Raw genomic sequence first — 10,942 nt, forward strand, 5'->3', positions numbered from 1 at the left:
CTGACCTTTGGAATCAGAGGAGAAAAGTGTATCATTTCTCCCAAGAAAGTGGGGATTGGAAAACTGGAAGCAAACAGAAAACCGCTCTCTCAAAGTGCCGGGTGTGCTGACCGGCCATCCTCTCGTTTATGAGTTGTTCATTCGCTCACTCATTCGTTCAGTCATCATTCGCGGAGAGGCCTCCAAGAGCTGGGGACACAGGACAGAGGTAGACACACTCTCACCCTCCTGGCGGGGTTGGGGCTGGGCTGGGGGTCACAGACCTTCATCAAGGGCCCTGTAAGTGGCCCTGCCCGGGTGCATGACAGCCGGGTGGGGGTGAGGGAACCCCGTGGTCAGCTAGCCCCTCCTCAGCTAGTTCCTGCAGGCCCGTGGGCGGTGACAGGCCCTCCTCCCGGCCTCGCCCTGTCCAGGCCCTGCCGGAGCACCGCCCAATGCCACGCCCCCACGACATGAGCACCGCCCACTGTCCCGCCCCTGAAGCCAGAGCACCGCCCCCATGGCCGGAGCACCTCCCACTACCCCGCCCCACGACCAGAGCACCGCCTACTTCCCCGCCCCCATGGCCCGAGCACCTCCCATTGCCCCGCCCCCATGGCCTGAGCACCTCCCACTGCCCCGCCCCCACGGCCTGCCTTTGGTACCCAGGAGCTCCCCAACAGACTGTCCCCATTTCCGGCTGTCTCAACGTTAGGGAACTCTGTCCAGCTTGCCTGGTCCTGGGGACGCTCTCCTCCCAGGGTCTCTCCACTCACCCACATGTCACCCACATGACACCAGCTTTAAGAGGTGGCTCTTCTGACCCCTCCCAGGGCACACAGCTTGCACAGCAGAGCTCAGGTGATGGTTCGGTCCCCAGTCTGCTTTCCTGTGTTATCTCTACAGGCAGACCACATACCTCTTTTTTTTTTTTCTTAATATTTATTTATTTTGGGGAGCGCACAAGCAGGGGAGGGGCACAGAGAGGGAGACAGAGGATCCAAAGCGGGCTGTGCACGGGCAGTCTGACGGTAGTGAACCCCACGCGGGGGCTCGAACTCACAAACTGCGAGATCGTGACCTGGGCTGAAGTCGGACGCCCAACCGACTGAGCCCCTCAGGCACCCCGAGCCCACATGCCCCTTGAGCAGGCGTTTTAAGCTTTTTGTTTGTTAACTGGCACGGAGCCGGCACCGGGCTGGGCACTGGGTACACCACCTTGTGGGGGCTCGATCGGATTGACAGATTGAGTCTTGGGTGACAGGAACGCGTGGGCTAACCGTGGTTACCCTCCTAATTTGCTGTATGATCTTGGAAAGAGTCCTTCCTTTCCGAAGGCCCCCATTGCCTCATCCGCAAAATGGGACAGCCGGGCACTCGATGCACCTGGCGGGACCTTCCTTCCTTGATCTTCAGGAGACCTGAGAAGCAGTTGGGGCCTGCTGCTCTGGGGAGAGTGCCTCTCACAAGGGCGGCTTTTTTTTTTTTTTTTTTTTTTTAAGAGCCACCTCCTTCCTGGGCCCCAGCCACCTGTGGTTAACTGAAGCTCGCAAATGAAGTTTGACCCAACCGCACACCCCCAAGCTGAACACCACAAGCGGTACTGGATTTTCCAGGGCAGCCCTGATTTCGAATCGTTTGTGTCACTGTCTACCTAGGACATGCCTGACCCCCATGCTGCAGTTTGGGGCTCAAAACCTGATCAGTCGCAGATCGGGGTGGGGGGGGCCCAAGGTGGAAGGTTAAAGTGGAGGCTGGCGCGCACGTCGCCCTCTGTGCCCTGCAGCCGCACGGGGCCACACTGCCTGCCGACCCCCCCTTTCCTTAGCTCCGCCTCGGTGCCAGCAGCCTGGCCTTAGGTCAAACCATCCCAAGAGTCATCTGGCCACCGTGCTAATGGCGGGTGCCCCGGGGGCTCTGGACACCAGGACCCTTGCTGTCTCATTCCTTAGGGACTCTGGCAGGGGGATCTTCGGGTCTTGGCCAACTGCGGGGAAGCAGAGCTGGGGGGGCGGTTTTGGGGGCTGATGAATCTTTTGAGGGGTGCACTCAGGTCGTCAGGACAGGGGCTGAGAGCAGGCAGAAGTCAGGAGAAGCCCCTTTCCTTCCGATTGTGCGTGGGCGAACAGAGGCAGGAAGAAGAGGTGTGACAGGTTTGGGGACACCAGCTGCTTGCACTCTGATGGCTCTTCCCAGGGCTCTTTTCTCATCTCTGAAAGAGGCTGGCAGCTGACCAGGTTACGGTGCAGAGTAGCAGCCGGCCACGACCGACACCGGCAGCCCCTGGCCCTTCCTGAGCTCTGGTGGCCCGGGTCTGCATGCAACACCCTCCCCCCACCCCCCACCGGGCCTGGGAGCCTTGTCCGTGCAAGGCAGCCCCTGCAGTCAGGGTGGCCCCGCAGGAGGGCCGAGGTCGCTGCACCAGAGATGGGTGGGAGGGGCCTCCAGGGCTGGCCTCCTCATTGAGGTGGGGGGGCGGGGCGCAGAGAGAGTTGTGTGCAGGGGATGGGGCCTGGAGGGGCAAGAGATACAGCCACAGGCACAGCAGAGTCACGCCAGGAGGGACCGAGCACGTGCACACCCGCCACTGGGTGATCCTGAACAACACCCCTATTCCCCTCGAGGCCCCGACGTCCAACACCGCAGACCCTGGGTTTCTTTATCTCTGGCCTCCCTGGCCGGGGGCAAACAGCATTTGTCTCTACCCCTCACAATCTGGAAAAGTCGAAGCAAGGGCCCACCTTGCAGGATTATTATGGGAATCGATCAAAACCGTACACAGAAAACGGCCTGTGAGCGGCCGTGTACGAGGCAGGTGGTCGGCCAAGGGCAACCCAGGCCCCTGGGGTGCACACAGACCGACCCCACGGCCCCGAGCAAAGCACGGTTTCTCACCAGCGACGAGCCATGTGGACCCCGGAGACGTCTCAGCTTTACTCACCGTGCTTCAGGAACGAAATATGGACTTATGCCAGAGCAGGTGGCACTGTGCCCGTCCCAGCATGCGGGGCAGTGTCCGGCCCTGACAGAGGCCGTCACGTCGGATTTGTTGGCCCTTTTGAGGAGGACGTGTGCAGAGAATACTTGAAAAGAAATTAGGGCAGTCCTGAAGTCCCCAACACACACAGTATACAGTCGTCTGGATCGTCCCTGACCTTGGCCTCCCTGAGGAGGATGGATGCGGTGGGAAGAAGGGACAGCCGTGGCCCAGGGGGACCAGGACCGTGCAGGTGGATGAAGGACTGCATTGACGGCCGATCGTCTCGAGGCCGGACGGGTTCCCTGTGTCCCTTTCTGTCCAGCAGATTTTCACGGCAGCCCCCGTTCCCGTGCTGAACATCTGCCACTGTCTCTTCCGACCCTAAAAAAGTCAACCCAGGGCTCGGTGGTTCAGCTCAAGCGGACGGAGGAGCAAACAGGGTCAGGATGAGCCGTAGGCACAGGGGGCCGGGTTCAAATTCGGATCTGCTTGATTCTGCCCCACCACGCCCAGAACGACTGCTGGAAGAATGTGACAGCGCCCCGGGGCAGAGGGGAGTCCCAGGCACGACTCGGTTTGCCCATCACCCAGACTGCCTTTGATCCTGAAGGTGGAAAATGGAAAAATGCCAAATTGGTTTGGGAAGAGGTGGGGAGAGGAAGCGGGGAAGGGGGGGGGCGGAGGGGTGTCAGGTTGAAAATATTCTCTGCTGCGTCATTAGGAGAAAGGAAAGGGGTGAGCCTCTCGTCTTTCTCAACAAAAACAACACAGGAAGAAAACAGTTCACAAAGACGCTGCATACTTGAGCAAGTGAGCGGAGACACTTTACTGCAGTTCTCGAGAAGAAATCTTTGCAAAGGAAAGAAAAAGAGAGTCAATAGCTTTTTGGTTTTTTTTTTTTTTAAGAAATCCTAAATGAGCTCCGATGAGCGGAAGCACGTTTGGGGGACTTTGTTTTACTGGGGACCGTCCTCCAAAGTGCCCATAATAAGTTGTCAGCTTCTCGGGGCCGAGGCTTTGCGGGTTCATACACGGATCCCACTGCCCCGGGGAGGGCTCCGCATACAGTGGGTGTACAATACGTGCTCGGTGTGCAAAAAGTGCCATCTGATTACCCACCGGGCCCCACCCACTTGTAGGGGCATCGAGGTCACAAAAAGATAAACCCAGTGTCCCCTGGCCCAAAAGCCCCTCTCCAAGGCTAGCAGTCCTGGAAACGACCTGGCTCAGAATGGTCTTAAAATAGGCCTCAGGGGTACCCAGTGAGGAGGGACATAACATGGGGGGGGGGGGTCTTTAAAGGGCCTCATGACCCTTTCTGCCCTCCGTGTCTCTAGCTGGCTCTATTCTTGCCCATCTTTCTTGGGTAGGACCTCCGACCTAAGGGACCCGTTTCAGTGGTTAGATGTCAAAGGTGAGAGGCAGACCCATTTTCACTCACCTTTCGAAATTGGGTCCCACTGCCTCCTCCTCCAGGAAGTCTTCCTTGACGCTCTGTCTCCTCCCCCAGGTCTTGCCATTCTGGATTTAATCCACGTCCTCTGTGTCCCCCCGCTGTCCCTGTATCCCCATCCTGGTATTCATCGTGCCAGGTTACGATACCCGAGTCACTTATCGCTGTACAATCAGGTCCTCCAGGACTTCATATCCCTAACGCTTAGCCGAGGGCCTGGCATATAGTAAGTGCTCAGTAAATTTTGTTTCATGGGTACAAGGAAGGGAAGCAGGGAGAGAGAATACTCTGGGAAATATGAAAGTTTCTTTTTGAATCTCCTCTCATAATTACCTGCCCAATACTTGGCCACCAGGGGCATTTAAAGTCCGGGTTCTCTTTTCCGCAAAAGGCTGGGCGCCTCTGCTCTCCACGGGTGTCGTGGACACCCGAGGCAGGAGGAACTTGGGGTGGATTCAGAGGTATTTGGGAGCACGGGTGTCCAAGCAGTACGTGTGTCCTAACACAGCTGTGAACTAAATGCATGGCTCTGAGCCACGTGCAGAGGCGCACAGCCACGTTTTGTCCACCTGGAACTTCGTTGCTCAACAATGTCACCTTTCAGACCACAGACGCCGCTAGTAAGCAAGCTGGGGGTGGGCGGGCAGGGGACGTGCTCTCGAGTTCGAGGCTGCAGCCACGTTGCAGGGAAGAGGGCTGGCAGTCGGTAGGTACTCCAGAGATGCTTGTGGAATGATTGTACCAGCAAGAAAAGGACGGAAGGGCAGCTTAAATGGCACACAAATCACTGCAAATATCCTGAACTTCTCTCACAGCAAAGCCCCTTCGATTCGCACTCCAGTCCCAATGACACCTACTTTACAAACAGTTCTGCCGGCCTTCATGATCTTGTTCGACACCCGCTACAGGCTGAAACCTGGGAGAGAAGAATTTTCATTCTACATTTTCTTTACCATCAGGGAAGAGGTAAGAAAAGTAGGTGCCAGACTTCAAAACACGCAGCCGATTGGGACCCGCTGGGTAGCTGTGGATGGCTTTCCACGGCGTCGCGGTGCCCGAGGACATCCCCGTACATCACAGAATGTGGCCAGTGCTCAAAGTGATAACTGAGTCGTGACAAGTGGGTAAAATTAATTCCAACGCAGCCTTCTAACAAGACAGGCGATCGAATAAAACCTTTGTAAAAGATCTCTGTTCCTTTGGGGGCCACCGAAAGAAGTGAAGGAATCCCAAAGCATTGTCATTACCTGAGACATCGTGGACTCTTTGAAGTTTTCTGCTTCTCGAGCCTGTCGCTGCTGTCCGTGGTCCCCGTCTGCGTGGCAGTCACAGGGTGCCTCTGTCTCGCCCTCAGGGCCCTGCTTGTCCTGGGTGTGTGTGTCCTGGGCGCAGCCCTGCGGAGACCCCCAAGTTAGAGCCCGTGCTCTGAAGCTGTCCTTTAACAGACCCCTTCCTGGTTAGGGCGGGAGTAGGAACAGGGTTCTCTAGGAAGTGTGGGATACTATGCTGATTGAACAGAAATCTTGTTTAAAAGTAAAATTAGGGGTAGGGCTCCTGGCTGGCTCAGTGGGTTGAGCCTCCCACTCTTGATTTTGTCCCAGGTCATGACCCCCCCCCCCCAGGGTGGTGGGATCAAGCCCCGGGGTCAGGCTCCACCCTCAACATCTCTCTCCCTCTCCTTCTGCCCCTCTCCCCCGCTCACACTCCCTCTCTCTCAAATAAAATTTTAAAAAAGTAAACTTAGTAGCAACCTGGGAGGTAAACCAAGGTAGTGAAAGCCGCGGGCAGCGGAGGATGGGAGCGGGGCCTTGGATTCCTGCCCCCTGCTTGTGGGGCTGTGGCGTGGGGGGCATGCAGGTACTGGTCCCATCACCCCCCACCTCCGGGATGGCACTGACCCCAGGTCAGTGAGCAAGTGAGTCCAGTTGGGGGCGTGGCGGGGCCAAATGGAAGCTCAGGAAGAGGTGCAGAAGGCGGCACCCGGCGAGGCGAGTCAGTGGGACCCTGAGCGACCGGGGGCGCACACCAGCAGCGGAGCGCGGGCGACTCCCGGGCAGGCTAGGCCACGCCCACAGGCTGGACCACGCCCACAGGCCGCTCTCCCTGGTAGACTGGGCCACACCCACAGGCTGGACCACGCCCACACGCAGGGCCTCGCCCACAGGCTGCACTCCCTGGTATGCTGGGCCACGCCCACAGTCTGGACCACGCCCACAGGCCGGGCCTCGCCCACACCTCTCCTCGTGTGCCAGATTCCCGGACCCTCCTCGGATTCCCGCCTCCGTCCCAAGACTGACAGATCCTGGGGGCCGCGGGCGGGGGGGGGGGGGGGGGGAGGGGGGGCAGAGCTGCCCCTCTAGGAACGCCCACCAGGACCAGCAACGCAAAAAGTCCACCTAGTTATCTCACCCAGTACCTCAGGCTTTGACTATTTTAACCAGAACAACATAGCTACTAATTAACACGTGTTAGCCGAGAAGAAAGGCGTGCCCTGTGGCAGCCGCTGCTGTCCCTTCAGAGGTAAATAAAGCTGGGTCTGACGGCCTGCTTGTTGTCAACCATGGTTCGTGGAAGGAGCCAGCCCATACATGCTTTCAAAATAAGAAGTTTTCTATTAAAACCTGGATTACACTGGTTCCTTTTAAAAACCAGAAGGTCCTGGGGATCATGTGTTGGAAGGAGGGAAGGCAGGCCCTCGGCTCCCCTGCTGCTGCCCTTCACCAGCACCCAGCACCCAGTACCTGGCACTGGACAGTCATGAGGCCCACCTGGCCCAGCAGGTGCTACCCCCATGACTTCCCAGAGACGTGTCCCCGAAATCTCACTGCTGAGTCAGGAGTGACCTACCCCCAAGCAAGAGTGGGCAGAGAACCGGGTCTGACTCCTGGAGCAGCCTCCCCGTCACTGGCTCCAGGAGGTTGGTGGGGGCAGCACACAGAGCACAGGCCCAGAGTCCCCGAGAGGAGGGCAGGGTGACCTGCCTGTTCGCGCTCTGCTCTCGCTGCCTTGAAGTCCCCGATACATTTTGAACCAGAGACCTCACATGTGCACTTGGCGTCAGGCCCTGCAAACTACACAGGCCTAATCTGGGGAGTGGACGGGTCTCCTGAGAGCCTCCTGGGGAGGCGGTGGGGGGCGGTGTCCATGGCAACAGACACAGCTGGCCGGGGCAGAGGGCACCCCAGTGTCTCCAGGGCTGGATGCGGGTTTGATGGGAACGTCCTTCAAAAACCGTAAAGAACGTGGAAGTCAGGCATTGGACTTATTACTGGTCCCTGAGCCACGTTATGGTCAATTTGCTGAACTACAGGCACGGTTTTAGGCGTCGAGGACACAGTGGTGGGCAAAGTCCCAGCCATTCGTTCCAGTAAGGAGGCAGAAAGCCAGCAAGGAGAACGTAGGGGCCCCCATCTCAGGACCCTCTTTCTCATCCTTGACTGTGTATATACAAGTCCAGCCAGATCAGGCCTTGACCACTCAACAGAACCACTGTGGGAGTATTCTGGGAAGATATATTCATGGCAAAATCTTGCTTCCTTCTGGTTTATGTACGACATGTCCCCCAAAGGAAAAAACAAAAAGTTAGCATAACTAGTGTCATCATTCTTTTCTTGCTTTTATTTTCCACTCCAGAACCATCTGTCATCACAAAGCGGTTTACTTTACACATCCAGAGGACACTGGACAGGGGACAGCGGTGACCCCTGGACGCCCCACCGCAAGGGGCCGGGAGAGGCGGGAAGGCAGTGAATCATCGTCCGAGGTTGCTCAGGAGAGAGCCGAGCTGAGTGCTCGCTGAGGCAGGCGCAAGAGTCTGGACACGGCGTCGGACGGCCCTTGGGATGGTGAGACATTCAACAGGCGTCCCCTCCTGCGGTCCCCCCCCCCCCCCGCCGCCGCCGCTCCAATCCAATCAATTGGGGGAAAATGCAATGAAGTTCTGCCATTGTGGGTGTCTCAGCTGTGACACGGGGGCGGGGGAAGGGTCTGTGGTGAAAGATAGCGCAGAATGCTTTAAATTAAGATTCTTCATCCTAAAGTCTGTGGGGTCCCTATTGGCCCAGAGACAAGATTTGCAGTGATTTGTTATCAAATTCCGACCAGCCGCGGCTGCACACGGGGACCAGGTGAGACCCCACACCCACTCTGCTCCTGGAGACCCGGAGGGTTCGAAGGACCGGAAAAATCCACAGTGTCCTAATAGGCTGGCTATGCCTGTGCTGGCCCAGCCACCTGTGCTGGCGGATGTCACACGTTTCTGGGCTGATGCTGAGCTAAGGAACCTGAACTTGGTTCTTCGCTTAAGCTTAGATGAACTTTACCACAAATTGTTGAGTTACATTTTCAGGAAAACCCAAGACTGAGGGACTTTCAGTCCTGGCGACCGGAATCCACACGGTCCTCATACTGTCCCCTTGCCCGGAAGGCCCCGACTCTTCCCTGGCAGGGGACACTGCTGGCCAGAGCTGTATTTTATAACTGCCAAGGAGCCCCCTGGGGGCTTTAGAAGCAGAGTCGCATGGCCAGATGTGTGCTCTGGATGTGTGGGGGACATCCAGGGGGGTCCACCTGGGACCCAGCTCAGGGACACCAGTGAGGAGCCACTGTGGTCTGAATATAGTGTCCCCCCCCCCCCTCATTCATAGGTGGAAACCTCACCCCATGTGATGGTGTTAGGAGATGGGGCCTTTGGGAGGTGGTGAGTCACGAGGCTGGTGGGTTAGTGCCCTCATCACAGAGACCCTAGAGAGCCCCTCGCCCTTCCCGCCAGGTGCGGACACAGGGAAAAGAGGACGGTCTATGAACCCGGAAGTGGGCTGGCACCAGACTCCAGATCTGCTGGCACCTTGATTTGGGACTTCAGCTTCCAGAACCGTGAGAAGTGAGTTTCTCCTGTGTTATACCGTAAGCCACTCTGTCTACGGTATTCTGTTATAGCAGCCCGAACGGACTAAGGCAGGGGCCCGCTGGAGTGCCCTGCAGGGGAGGTGAGTGGCCTGGGCGCTGTGTGCAATGATCCCAGGGCACCCAGGAACGTCTAATCCCAGGGCACTACCCACCTACCCACGGATCTCCTGGGGAAACGTGCGGGGAGCGAAGCAAGGAAGGGACGGAGGGTACGACTTCTGTGAGGTCGCCGTGTTAATTCCCTCTCTTCGTGTTTCCTTCCAAGTGTGGGAAGGACCGGTCCTCCATGTGGCATGAGTGCGATGCCCTGGTCCCTCTCCACCCTTCCGTGACGCCTCCCCCTGAGACAGTGCAGGCTGGGCTCCGCTCGTCCGCGTTCCAAGTCTTAGGGGAGACCCATCTGCCAGTCTCCCAGTCCGGAGGCTGACCGTGGCTGGGAACTCCTTGCTTCCGGGATAAGCCACATTCTCCAATATCTGCTTTGTCTGTAACAGACATGGTAGTTTGGCGTCCGTACGCCTTATGCCTCCTTTTTCATCTCTCGACTAGTTCAGAGGTCGGAGGAGGAAAGCAAGCTTGTAATTTATGCCCCCCTCCCCGCCAAGACCTCGGCCCCAAATCCCAGCCAGTGTTAAACCGGGTTGGACCACGTGCAGTATTTCTTCGGCCTAGGCTGGAGACCAACGCGCGTTATTTCCCCTGGATCCCAATCCCCCAATTAAAAGGGCAACCTTAAACGTGACGAGAAACCTCAGGGCAGCCGCAGGAGGCAAAGAGAGGTAGAATGCATTTGCCCCATGAAGGATCAAGGACTTCCAGATGGCGCCTGTGTTCCTGATGGTCACCAACAGGGATCTGCGTCACGTGACCACACGAGGGGTCTTGTCTGGGGATTCACCTTATGTGGGGAGGAAGGCAGCCAGCCACCAGGCCACTAAACGCCGAGTGGCCTTGGCAAGACACCTTACCTTTCCGGGGCCTGCTTCCACCTCTGGAATAGATGGGTCAGCCTGGCTCAGTGGTCCCCACCCCGGGCTGTGCATCAGAATTCCCGGGGGGGGGGGCTTTAAAAACACAGAGTTGAGGGGCGCCTGGGTGGCTCAGAAGGGGTCAGGCCTCCGACTTCAGCTCAGGTCATGATCTCACAGTCCGTGGGTTCAAGCCCCCCATTGGGCTCTCTGTTGTCAGCACAGAGCCCGCTTCGGATCCTCTGTCCCCCCCCCTCCACCCCTCCCCTGCTTGAGTTCTCTCTCTCTCTCTCTCAAAAATAAATAAACAAAAAAATTTTTTTAAAAAAATAGCACCGAGTTGAGGCTCTAGGTCTGGAGATTCTGATTCACGGAGTCTGGGCTGAGACCCAGGGGTCTGTCTTATGAATAAATAGCCTCTCTCCTCTGGTGATCCCGGTGCAGCAGGGACCCCGGGCGAAGCTGGGTGGAAACGGTCCGTCCATGGCGCGCAGCGCAGGTGGGCTTGTGAGAGCGAGCCTCCGGACACAGCTGTGGCATGCAGCGAGGGTGTCAGGGTGGCTGTGGGCTTTCGGCCTTGGAGAAGGCCCGGTGGGCCCTCAAGGGCCTGCGAGAGAACAAGAGTGAGACAACAGGAAACACCGGCTTCCTCCT

At 57.7% G+C, this 10,942-nt stretch overlaps 1 long non-coding RNA gene across 1 annotated transcript; it reads right to left on the reverse strand.

Moving 5' to 3' along the window:
• Positions 1 to 937: 937 nt before the first annotated feature.
• Positions 938 to 10,378, reverse strand: LOC122235984. Its single transcript, XR_006214170.1, has 4 exons — positions 10,289 to 10,378; positions 5,660 to 5,806; positions 4,401 to 5,328; positions 938 to 3,563 (listed from the first exon to the last, which is right to left on the reverse strand). It is a non-coding gene; the product is annotated as an uncharacterized LOC122235984 (long non-coding RNA).
• Positions 10,379 to 10,942: the final 564 nt, after the last annotated feature.

The sequence above is a fragment of the Panthera tigris genome, chromosome F3, assembly GCF_018350195.1.
Source record: "Panthera tigris isolate Pti1 chromosome F3, P.tigris_Pti1_mat1.1, whole genome shotgun sequence".
Classification (NCBI taxonomy): domain Eukaryota; kingdom Metazoa; phylum Chordata; class Mammalia; order Carnivora; family Felidae; genus Panthera; species Panthera tigris.